This window comes from Engraulis encrasicolus, unplaced genomic scaffold, assembly GCF_034702125.1.
Source record: "Engraulis encrasicolus isolate BLACKSEA-1 unplaced genomic scaffold, IST_EnEncr_1.0 scaffold_1159_np1212, whole genome shotgun sequence".
Lineage (NCBI taxonomy): Eukaryota > Metazoa > Chordata > Actinopteri > Clupeiformes > Engraulidae > Engraulis > Engraulis encrasicolus.
The window spans coordinates 1,926-13,126 of NW_026944635.1; the positions used below are offsets into that span (position 1 = coordinate 1,926).

Here is an 11,201-nt window from a genome sequence, read left to right on the forward strand (position 1 = left end):
GAGCCTTCAGGACTGCTACAGAGGGGGTATTCTAATCTGCAGTGTCCAGAGAGCATACAGTGAGTCCAATAAGTATTTGATCCCTTGCTGATTTTGTTGGTTTGCCTACTAACAAAGACATGATCAGTCAATAAATGTTATGATAATATGTATTCTAATATGGAGAAACAGAATATCAAAAAGAAAATCCAGAAATTAACTTAAGAGAATATATATTAATTTATTTCCATTTCCTCGAGCAAAATAAGTATTTGATCCCCTGCCAACTGATTACAGTTCCGGGCCCACAGACCAGATGGGCACTTCCGATCAACTTGTCATCTGAATGAAAGACACCTGTACATACTAACATGCATAAAAGACACATTGAATCAGCAGAATCAGTCCATAGTATGAGTGAATCAGTCACACTCCAACCTCACCATCATGGGAAAGACCAAAGAGCGGTCAAATGATATCAGGGACAATATTTTAGACCTGAACAAAGATTAAATGGGCTGCAAAGCCACAAGAAAGAGACTGGGTATTAATGACCCAGCTGTTGATGCATTTCTTACAAAATGTGAGGAATACGAAATGACTATTCATCAGCCTTTCTGAGGTTCTATACAAGATTCGACCTTTTGTAGGGATTTGATAACCATGAGAACACAAAGAAAGCACCCTAGACCTGTACGGGATGAACTAGGCACTGATATCAAAGCTACTGGGACCAAAATCACTGAGAAAACTACTGGTAGAACTTAATGCCACAATGGTTTAAAATCCTGTAGTGCACTGCACACATGGTACCTCTACTTCAGAAGGAACCTGTGCAGTCCCATCTGAGGTTTGCCAACGGACATCAGACTGGTTTAGGATATGATAAGGAGGTTGTGCTTGCTGTAGTCAGATGAAACCAAAATCAAGCTGTTTGGCATTAACACAATTCAATGTGTTTTGAGAAAGAGTACTGCTGTCTATGATCCCAAGAACACCCTCCTCACCATCATGCATGAAAGTGGTATCATTATGGTTTGAGGGTGTTTGTCTGGCCAAGGCACAGGACAACTTCACATCGTCAACGAATGGGAGACATGTAATGTGCAATCCTGAGTGCAAACGTCCTTCCCTCCACCACTACACTGAAGGGTGGGCCATTTTTGGATCTCCCAACATGACAATAATACACAACATACAGTCAAAGCAACGAAGGAGTGGCTCAATAAGAAGCATATTAAAGTTGTGAAGTGGCAGACAGTCTCCAAATATTAACCCTATAGTAATTCTATGGAGAGAACTGAACCTCCCATTTGCCAAGCTACAGCCACAAACTATTAATGTTTTGGAGATAATCTGCAAAGAAAAATGGGCAAAAATATTTTCTACTATATGCATAAACATTGTCATCAACTAAAAGAAGCATCTGACCTCAGTGCTAGACAACTAGGGCTTTGCCACAAAGCACTTTTTCTTCTTTAGCTAGAGGAGTCAAATACTTATTAGCCTAAATTAAATACAAATAAATTAAAATATATTATTTTAAGTTAGTTTCTGGAATTTCTTTTTGATATTTTGTCTCTCCATATTTGAATACATATTATCATAAATTTATAGACTGATCATGTCTTTATTAGTGGGCAAACCGGCAATATCAGCAAGGGATCAAATACATATTGGACTCACTGTATCAGTGAACGCAACAAAAGCCATTGCATTTGCAAAACCGTTTCTTGCCCAGTTGCGAAGTCAAGCCTAACTGTTTGGGACTCCATGCGCAGCATCGTAGCATCGAATCACTTTAACTTTTACCTCTGCTGAAAAATGGAGGTGGATTTCCTAGTAGGCTACAGAGGGTCAAGTTAAACATTTCAGAGAATGATGTGCTCACGAGAAGTCCCAGTGAAAGTGCATGAAGGGCTTTATAACTGTTTTCATCACCGGCCAAAACGTGTAGGCCATTGAGCGTCGTACGGAACGTGTCAATTCCATTACTTTCGAGATCCATTGCAAAGCAGAGGTTGGGATAGGAGAGGAGAGTTGGGATAGAAGCCCAAGGGGGAGGCGGGACTCGGGGGGAGGTCTTGTGCTCAGAATCAACAAAAGAGCGCAGGTAGGAATGACAAACTTCACCACAGCATCTAGTTGGCTCATTTTTGGTAAGTTGTCCAACGCCTCGTTTTCTGGAATTTCTGATATTCTGTCTCTCCATGTTTGAATACATACTATCATAAATGTATAGACTGATCATCTCTTTATTAGTGGGCAAACGGGCAAAATCAGCAAGGGATCAAATACATATTGGACTCACTGTATCTCATAACCCTACATGTAATGTAATGTAATGTCATGAATTGAAATATAATGTAATCTAAGATTTGCTGTGCCATCAGGGCTACTACAGAGGGGGCATTCCACAGTGTCCAGAGGGCATCTCTTACTATGGAGAGAGAACAGTTTCAATATTAAGAAATGAATGTCACACCACTCACCAATATATTTCGTGATCCACAAACAAATGTAATGACATTCGCAAATATAATTCATACATTTCATGATCCACAAACAAATGTAACAACATTCACAAATATAATTCATGATGCACAAATGAATGTAACCCCATTCACAAATGCCAGCGCAGTTCTATTAATTTGCAAACCGGTCTACATATATTCGCAAACCCTATACATATTTGTGACTTCCATTGTATTTGTGTGTGGATTTTTGAGACTGTCCTGACGGTATTTGACACACAAATGTGCTCAGCCAATCACATCAGCCGGCGTTCGAGCGTAAGGTTGAAGACATTGCGCTTCTATTATGCAGAGAAGGCTACTAGTGCGAAGCCACCATAGATCTTTATACACCGATCAGAGGAAATAACCGGAAGTAGAGCCATTACTGAAGTGCTCCCTGACGTAAACTCGTAATTGAAGCGTATGAAGTTCCTGACTTTCACATCATCTTTGTACAAATATGTCTGGATCTGGACTAACGTGTGCCGTAATCGGATGTCACAATAACAGCAGAACGCTAAAAATGTGGAAAAAGAGCGTATGTGCGCTTCATAGTCCACAGTTTAAAGAGGATTGTCCTTGTTGTGTGCCCTACGGTGTACACCGCTTCCCCGGCCGTGCGATTCCCTGATTGACGCTCCCAACTCAGGACGCTCCCATTTCATCTCGCTCCCACTAGCCAGACTATCGGTACCACCGCCATATGACGGAGCCAGTTATCTTGTTGATGTTAGTTTTTTGTTTCTAACCCTAACCCTAACCTTAACCCTAAACCTAACCCTAACCCTAAACCTAACCCTAACCCTAACCCTAAATTGCTTGTATGTGGCAGTATATGATAATACGTGAAATATAATCGGGTGGGACCGCACGTCCGGGAGTGATAGAAACACCTGGGACCGCACGTCCGGGAGCGATCTCAGTTGGGAGTCTCCATCCCCTTACCGGCCGTGCTGAGGATGAAGACATTCGCAAGATATGGATTAAAAACGTACACCGAAAGGACTTTGCCCCCAAACAAGTATTCAATGGTATGTATTTTTATTTCTAGGTGGTTAGTGTAGTTAAGTAGGCCTATTGTAAGCCAGTGTCTATGTAACATAAACTGGTGGCAACAATTATTTAGCTTGGCTAGCTAACGCTAGTTACGATTATTTAGCATTCTTTCATTAATACCTAAGTTTCCCCAGGAGTGGGAAGAGCACCATGAGCCCCATGGTTATCTTTTCTGTGTGTCATGGTACATTTGTGTGCTTATTTTCGATTATTTGTGTATGTGTGTGCCCTTTGAAATGAAAATGTGACCCTGGCAACTTAGCTAATTCTTTTGTTATGCTAGCGGAGTTTTGGCAAGGCTAGCCAGGTTACACTGACTTTAATAAGAAGTCAGGCTAGGTTTTGGTAGCACCATGAGCCCCATGGTTATCTGTGCTGTGTGCCATGGTACATTTGTGTGATTATTTACGATTATTTGTGTATGTGTGCCCTTTGAAATGGAAATGTGACCCTGGCAATTTAGCTAATTCTTTTGTTATGCTAGCGGAGTTTTGGCAAAGCTAGCCAGGTCGTGACTGACTTCAATAAGTCAGGCTAGGTTTTGGTAGCTTTTGTTTTGTCCATAACCTAGCCCAATTTTATTTTCATCTCATAAATCGACCACCATGTTTGTATTTGTAATAATGTTTGGCATTTTATTGGAAATAAAGTGGCGGGGACAAGCTAGGTTAATCTCAAAAGTGGTAGGCCTATGGACATGTCCCCCAACACCCAGACTGAAAATTACACCCATGTCTGTAACCCTTACTCAACAAAAGATAATTTTCGCTATCCAACCTCAGTGTACATGTCTTGCTTTGTCCTGTATTTTGTCTAATGTCTGTGAGAATGACTGCAGCCATGGCAAAGATAATTTTCTGTTTCATGTGTAACAGTCAAGCATATTTGTTTTTATCTCATCTTATTCCCACCCTCCTTAGGTGTGTGGAGTATACTTCCCTGACGGCAGACCAACGCAGGAACAGCCATATCCCATATTTAATATGGGATATGAATATAGTGTAAGTTTACATGTATATAACAAATAACTTAGTGCTTTTTTTCGTAATTACCTTAACCATATGAAGAGTTCAGATGCAAATTCCCCTAAGTGCCTTTTCAGAAAATAATCTTAATTCATTTTTATTTAATACAAAGCTATCAAAATTGCATATTTTTTTAAATTGTATTTATGTAATATAACTTTTTATATGTATTATCAAGTACATGAATGTAAATCAAACCAACAACAGGGTTCTCTAAAAATATAGACGTACAGGTCTTCAGAAATGGAGTTAGGGGGTTTTGCATCTGAACTCTTCATATGTTGTTAAAGTACTTTTGGAGCGATTTGCCTCCAGACGTTAGAGACTCTCCCATCTGCCACTACTTTTTAATCTAGGCTTAAAAAGAAAACACAAACACACATTTTCTTAACTTAGTTCTTGACTCTTAGTTGTTATGCTTTCTCTCCTTAAGGCACTGCTTTTATGTACCTAAATTGCCTTTCAACACTTGTGTCTTATTATTCCATGCAAGAGTCTACATCTGCTAATTGTAATATAAGGCAATGTGAAGTGAGATTTAAAGTGTTCTGTAGGACAGTGGCCTTGTAATTAACTGTTTTAAAAGCTGTTGGTGTTTTTTGTTCCTTCTTATATTTATTCTCAGAAAGCACTATCATGTGGAAGACCACCCCCGAAGAGGAGATGTCTCCAGCCCCCAACAGAGAGACTTGGATTAATGTGGAGAGGATTATTGTTCAATACGGTGCAGAAACACTTGGTTCAGTTATATGTATATATCTATCATCTTTCAAGAAATCCTTCATCCCCTCAGCTGTGACCATACTGAACAAGATATGAACTGTCCAGCTGCAGCATGAATATTGTGTGGTCGTCTTTTTTTTTTTTTTTGGTCAAGCCTTGTCTAATGTCTGTGAGAATCACTGAAGCCACGCCAAAGACAATTTTCTGTTTCATGGGTGTAACAGACAATAAAGTTTTATCTAATCTCATCATATCAATGAGAATCAGTGCACCTGACAAAGGTATGACATACTGTATACTGTAGGCTTAAGTGCTAAAGGAAAATGAATTAACCTTAGCGGTTTTGAATTGTTTATTTACACAGTTATTAAAATGCATACAGATAGTGAATTTAATATAGTTCAATACTGTGTGCTTACTCGATGGTGTTTTTTATATGTGCTGAACTGAAAAACAACCTAGCTACTTGTGCTCAATACACTAAATGACTCTTGCTGGTGTGTTTTTACTAGGCAACTTGTTATTAATTACTAATGTTCTTAATGTCATTTCAATGCAGCTCTTTGTGAGAAATCTGGGCAGCCATGGCCTAGTGGTTAGAGAGTTGGTCTTTCAATCTAGGGGTTGCCGGTTCGAATCCCCCACGACCTCTCCCTACACCTCCATCCATGGCTGAAGTGCCCTTGAGCAAGGCACCTAACCCCACATTGCTCCAGGGACTGTAACCAATATCCTGAAAAATAATAGTTGTAAGTCGCTTTGAACAAATGAAAGCGTCAGCTAAGTGAAATGTAATGTAATGTAAAATCTTGCTGTAGTGTGTTGTGGAATAGACACAGGAGCTGACCTGTGGTGTCCAGTCTTAACAGAGAGCTGGTGCCACTGTCACACATTCAATTTAATTAATCATTATCCCCCTTATATTGATTGGGAAATGTTATACTGGCTTTTTTTCATTACCTCCTGACTATACCAGACATCATTTTATCATTACCTCTGCCACATAATATGCGATTGTCTGAGTTTTGCAGTCTGTCTGTTTGTTCATCGCTGGGTGCACAGCTTGCCACTAAGGGGCGCCAAATCCTTACTTATTGCTGGAGACGCTACCACAAGGAGAGGACGGGAGGTGATGTCTTCTAAAAGGGCTGTGGTTAAGTAGCCTAAGCAATCAGCTGGTGCAACCCACTGTCTTAACACTGCCTCAAAATATCAGTTCTTGCAAGGCACGATTTACATGGTGAAATTAACGACATGTTGAGGCCAACAAGGCTTTATTTTATCAGTTAGAGGGACACTGCAGGAAATGGTCAAAAAGGGTACTGCAACTATACTGCTCATTGTAACTGGGTTGCCTATTGCCAAATTTGATGAAAGTATATTTCATGAAAGTTTACTAAATAATAAACTCAGATTTTCTGTTATGGCCCAAGTACAGTCATTTTTGCAGCTAAAAATGGCTATTTCTGGAAATTCAAAATGGCAGACCATGATGGAGGAGATCCCCCTTTGTATGTATGAAAAGTGCAATTTTTCCAGTCATAATGAATACTTAGAATTTGATGGTGGTGGTAAGTATTCATGAAAAAGGTAACATTAGTGAATGAGTAGCATGAATTCTGGAAATAAACAACTATAAATCTTGCAGTGTCCCTTTAATGACAGGTTTAAAAAAAAAAAACACACACACACACACACCTTGCTTTCTGATTAGGCCTAGCCTAGAGAGAGAGTTTCCCCCAGCACCTTAGGCCACCTTGACCTGAAAAGATAAAGATTCCCTGTTGTTAACGTAGGCCTATTTTCTAAAGATAGATATAGATATATATGCATGCCTGGTTTTAAATTAACAACCGGTCAAATGCTGGTGAAAATTCAGGTTCTTAATTCATTCGCCAGTTATATTTTCTTTGTTTTGTTTTTACTTTGTTACAGTTTTTGCCTAGGCTACTGCTTAAACACAATAGGCCGATGCTTAAACCAAAGTAGCATATTGTTCAGTTGTTGGTACTATAACTTAAACACATGCTGCTTTACCTTAATCAAAAGTCAAGCATTACACTTTCAGCTGGTATCTTTGCAAAGCACTTGCTCCTTTACGCAACACACACACTCCGGCTGTCTGCACACCATTTTATACACAAGACACTTTGTTCAAAAGTAAATTCTCAGAGTGTCATTGTGAAAACACGTCTGTTAAAAAAACAAAACACACTGGATGTATGACGAGATTTAGACACAGACAATAAAACCCATGCACCGTTTTCAACCATTTGATGATCTGGTTATTAGGCCCATGTCCCCCGGCACTGTTGAGTTTCAGCAACTTCTTAATGTGTGCTCTGGGGTTGAGTTTGATGTAGGCCTACAGTACAATGCAAAAAAATACAGTACAATGCAAAAAAAGTGTTGTGTTCAGGAAGTCTTTCCAACGTTTTACCTGTCAGGGCAATCACTGTGTGTCAAGCAGTACAAAATATCTTGGGCATATTATCGCTGACAAGTTGGAAGATGATGCTGACATGTAGGCCTACAGACAGGGACAAGTGTAGTGTATGCCAAACATGTTTGTAAGATTTCAAGAAGGTTACACAGGCCTGCACAAATAGTCAAAATGTCATCAACATGTTTTAAACAACCTGGAATTACATTACTCAAAATTTTGAAGCATTTTAACCTTCTTATTGCACGTTCAACATGAATTCGGACATTGGCGAGACGGCGGGTTCTTGTGACTTCATGTTCTGATAGTTGTGTACATCCACGTGTAAGTGCTGGAATAGCCAATGTCACTCCTGGAGGAAGAACATCTCCAATTGTGAAAAAAAAGATTTTCCCTTGGGAAAGTGTTGCTCTCCACATTGCGAACATATCACAGGCTGTAGTTCTGCTGATCCCAAATCTGTGAACATTAAGCCAAGCCGAAGCCTCATTAGGACCAGCAGTAGCTGTTCATGGACTGTTAATTTGAACGTCTTCGACTGTGGAAGAAAGCCAATGATGGTGTTCAAAAGTTGCCAAAAGCTGATGATGTCTAGTCCAATGTAAAATGTTGACACTTTATCATCCATGTCATGAGCTGACAGTGATGGTGTAGGATCTGTTTGTGTGCTTGCATCTTTTGTTGACTTCATCGAACAATAATCATGATCACTACGCTCTGGCCACTGAGTGCCAACATCACATTGGTGTGGAGACAGACTATCCTCCAAGCTATGCCCTACTTCGGTATCAGAATTTGTCACAGGAGGCTCATCACATGGTCTCTCTGTTGGGGGCTGGAGACATCTCATCTTTGTGGGTGGTCTTCCACATGATGGTGCTTTCTGAGAATAAATATGAGAAGGAACAAAAAACACCAACAGCTTTTAAAACAGTTAATTACAACGCCACTGTCCTACAGAACACTTTAAATGTCACTTCACATTGCATTATATTACAATTAGCAGATGTAGACTCTTGCATGGAATAATAAGACACAAGTGTTGAAAGGCAATTTAGGTACATAAAAGCAGTGCCTTAAGGAGAGAAAGCATAACAACTAAGAGTCAAGAACGAAGTTTTTTTTTTTTTTTTAGCCTAGATTAAAAAGTAGTGGCAGATGGGAGAGAGTCTAACGACTGGAGGCAAATCGCTCCAAAGTACTTTAACAACATATGGTTAAGGTAATTAAGAAAAAAGCACTGAAGTTATTTGTTAAATACATGTAAACTTACACTATATTCATATCCCATATTATGGGATATGGGTGTTCCTGCGTTGGTCTGCCGTCAGGGAAGTATACTCCACACACCTAAGGAGGGTGGGAATAAGATGAGATAAAAACAAATATGCTTGACTGTTACACATGAAACAGAAAATTATCTTTGCCATGGCTGCAGTCATTCTCACAGACATTAGACAAAATACAGGACAAAGCAAGACATGTACACTGAGGTTGGATAGCGAAAATTATCTTTTGTTGAGGAAGGGTTACAGACATGACTGCGGTTAAGGCAGCCGCCTTTCGTTCATCCGCCTTTCAGTTTAAAAACAACGTGCGCGCATATACTATTACTACGGGTTTCATGTGTTTTGTAGCCTACGACGTTGTCTACTTTCAGCCAAATACTTGAATGGTGTAAAAGTGAAGTTATTTACCTGAACGGCGGGTGGGGGAGTGGCGGCTGGGAGTGACGGCTGGCTTGACCATATTCATATAACGTTAGTAACGCTTGAATAGCGGCGGCTGGGAATGGCGGCTGGCTTGACCATACTCATACAACGTTACTATAACGCTTCAGATAGCGGCGGCTGGGAATGACGGCTGGCTTGACCATGTTCATACATTAGCCTACTTAACGCTTCAGATAGTGGCGGCTGGCTTGACCATATTGTTACTAGCGCCTCAGATGTAATGTTTGCTTCTCTTGAACTACACTGACTCTGCTTTTTCTCACATTTTCCTGGAAGCTTGACAGGTCCATCAAGAGTCGGACAGCTATGTTCCTTCCAAAAAAAGTCAAGTCTTCAGTTTCGATAATTCACGTTGCATTGCCGCCCCTTCTTTATCTTCATACAAGAAATCAAGTCTTCAGTTTCGGTAATCCCCCCCCCCCACCAGTGCTTATCAAATAGCCTAAATAATAGGCCTACCTAAATAATAGGCTACCTAATAGCCTACCTACCTGGATGAACAAACAAACAAATAAGTAAATAAATAATTAGACTATTGTAGACATTGTAGTGTGTAATTTTACCAAACGAAGAAGTATCCACATAAGAAATCAAGTCTTCAGTTTCAATAATCCACGTTGCACCAACCCCCCCCCCCCACCAGTGCTTAACAAATAGCCTAAATAATACCTAAATAATAACAAACAAATAAATTACTAAATACACAATTAGTAGAAATTGCAGTATGTAATTATACCAAACAAAGACGTATCCACGTAAGAAATCATTACATTACATTACATTACATTACATTGCACTTAGCTGACGCTTTCATTTATTCAAAGTGACTTACAACTATTATTTTTTCAGGGTATTGGTTACAGTCCCTGGAACAATGTGGGGTTAGGTGCCTTGCTCAAGGGCATTTAAGCCATGGATGGAGATGTAGGGAGAGGTCAGGGGGGATCCGAGCCCGCAACCCCTAGATAGAAAGACCAACTCTCTAACCACTAGGCCACGGCTGCCCAAATCAAGTGTACAGTTTCGATAATCCATGTTGCATTGCAAACGCCCCCCCCACACACACACACACTCACACACACACAAAAATAATACCTAAATACAGTTGAGGACGATATTATTAGCCCCCCTCCTGAAATTAGACATTTCTCTTGATTTCTCAGTATGAATGACCATTATTCACCATTTCTGTTATTCTGGAAACAAATACACTGATGAAGATAATGTTCAATGAGTTGAATTTGGATTTTTCTATTGTTACGATGAGTTTAAACAAAAAAGGGCAAAAATGACGAGGACAAAATTATTAGCCCCCTGATCATTAATAGTCAATATGGCACCATTTATGTACCAAAACTGACAAGTTGCTACTTAGGTTGGCACATGCCCCACTAGGGATTTTGGCCCATTTCTTCACTGCAAAGTGTTCTAGCTGGTCCAAATCGCATGGATGCTGAGCATAGACATTAACCACAGACTCTCAGTGGGATTGAGGACTGGACTATGAGCGGGTCATTCCAATATCATGGTTTTAGTGTCCTTGAAGAACCTCTGAACTAATCTAAATGTATGCTTTGGGTTACAATGTTGTTGGAAGACCCAGCAATCCAGATTCAGACCCAGACTCCCTGTGTCTGAGGCTGAATAACAGACTAAACTTCATGCCCTTCCACTATGTGTAACTGTGGAAACTGCTTAGCCTCATTAGACCAAAGAAGCATTGGAC

General features: G+C 40.0%; 1 long non-coding RNA gene across 1 annotated transcript; it reads left to right on the top strand.

Annotated features, from left to right (window-relative positions):
• The first annotated feature begins 3,418 nt into the window (after positions 1 to 3,418).
• LOC134442108 (uncharacterized) lies at positions 3,419 to 5,389 on the top strand. Its single transcript, XR_010033301.1, has 3 exons — positions 3,419 to 3,526; positions 4,472 to 4,552; positions 5,202 to 5,389. It is a non-coding gene; the product is annotated as an uncharacterized LOC134442108 (long non-coding RNA).
• Positions 5,390 to 11,201: the final 5,812 nt, after the last annotated feature.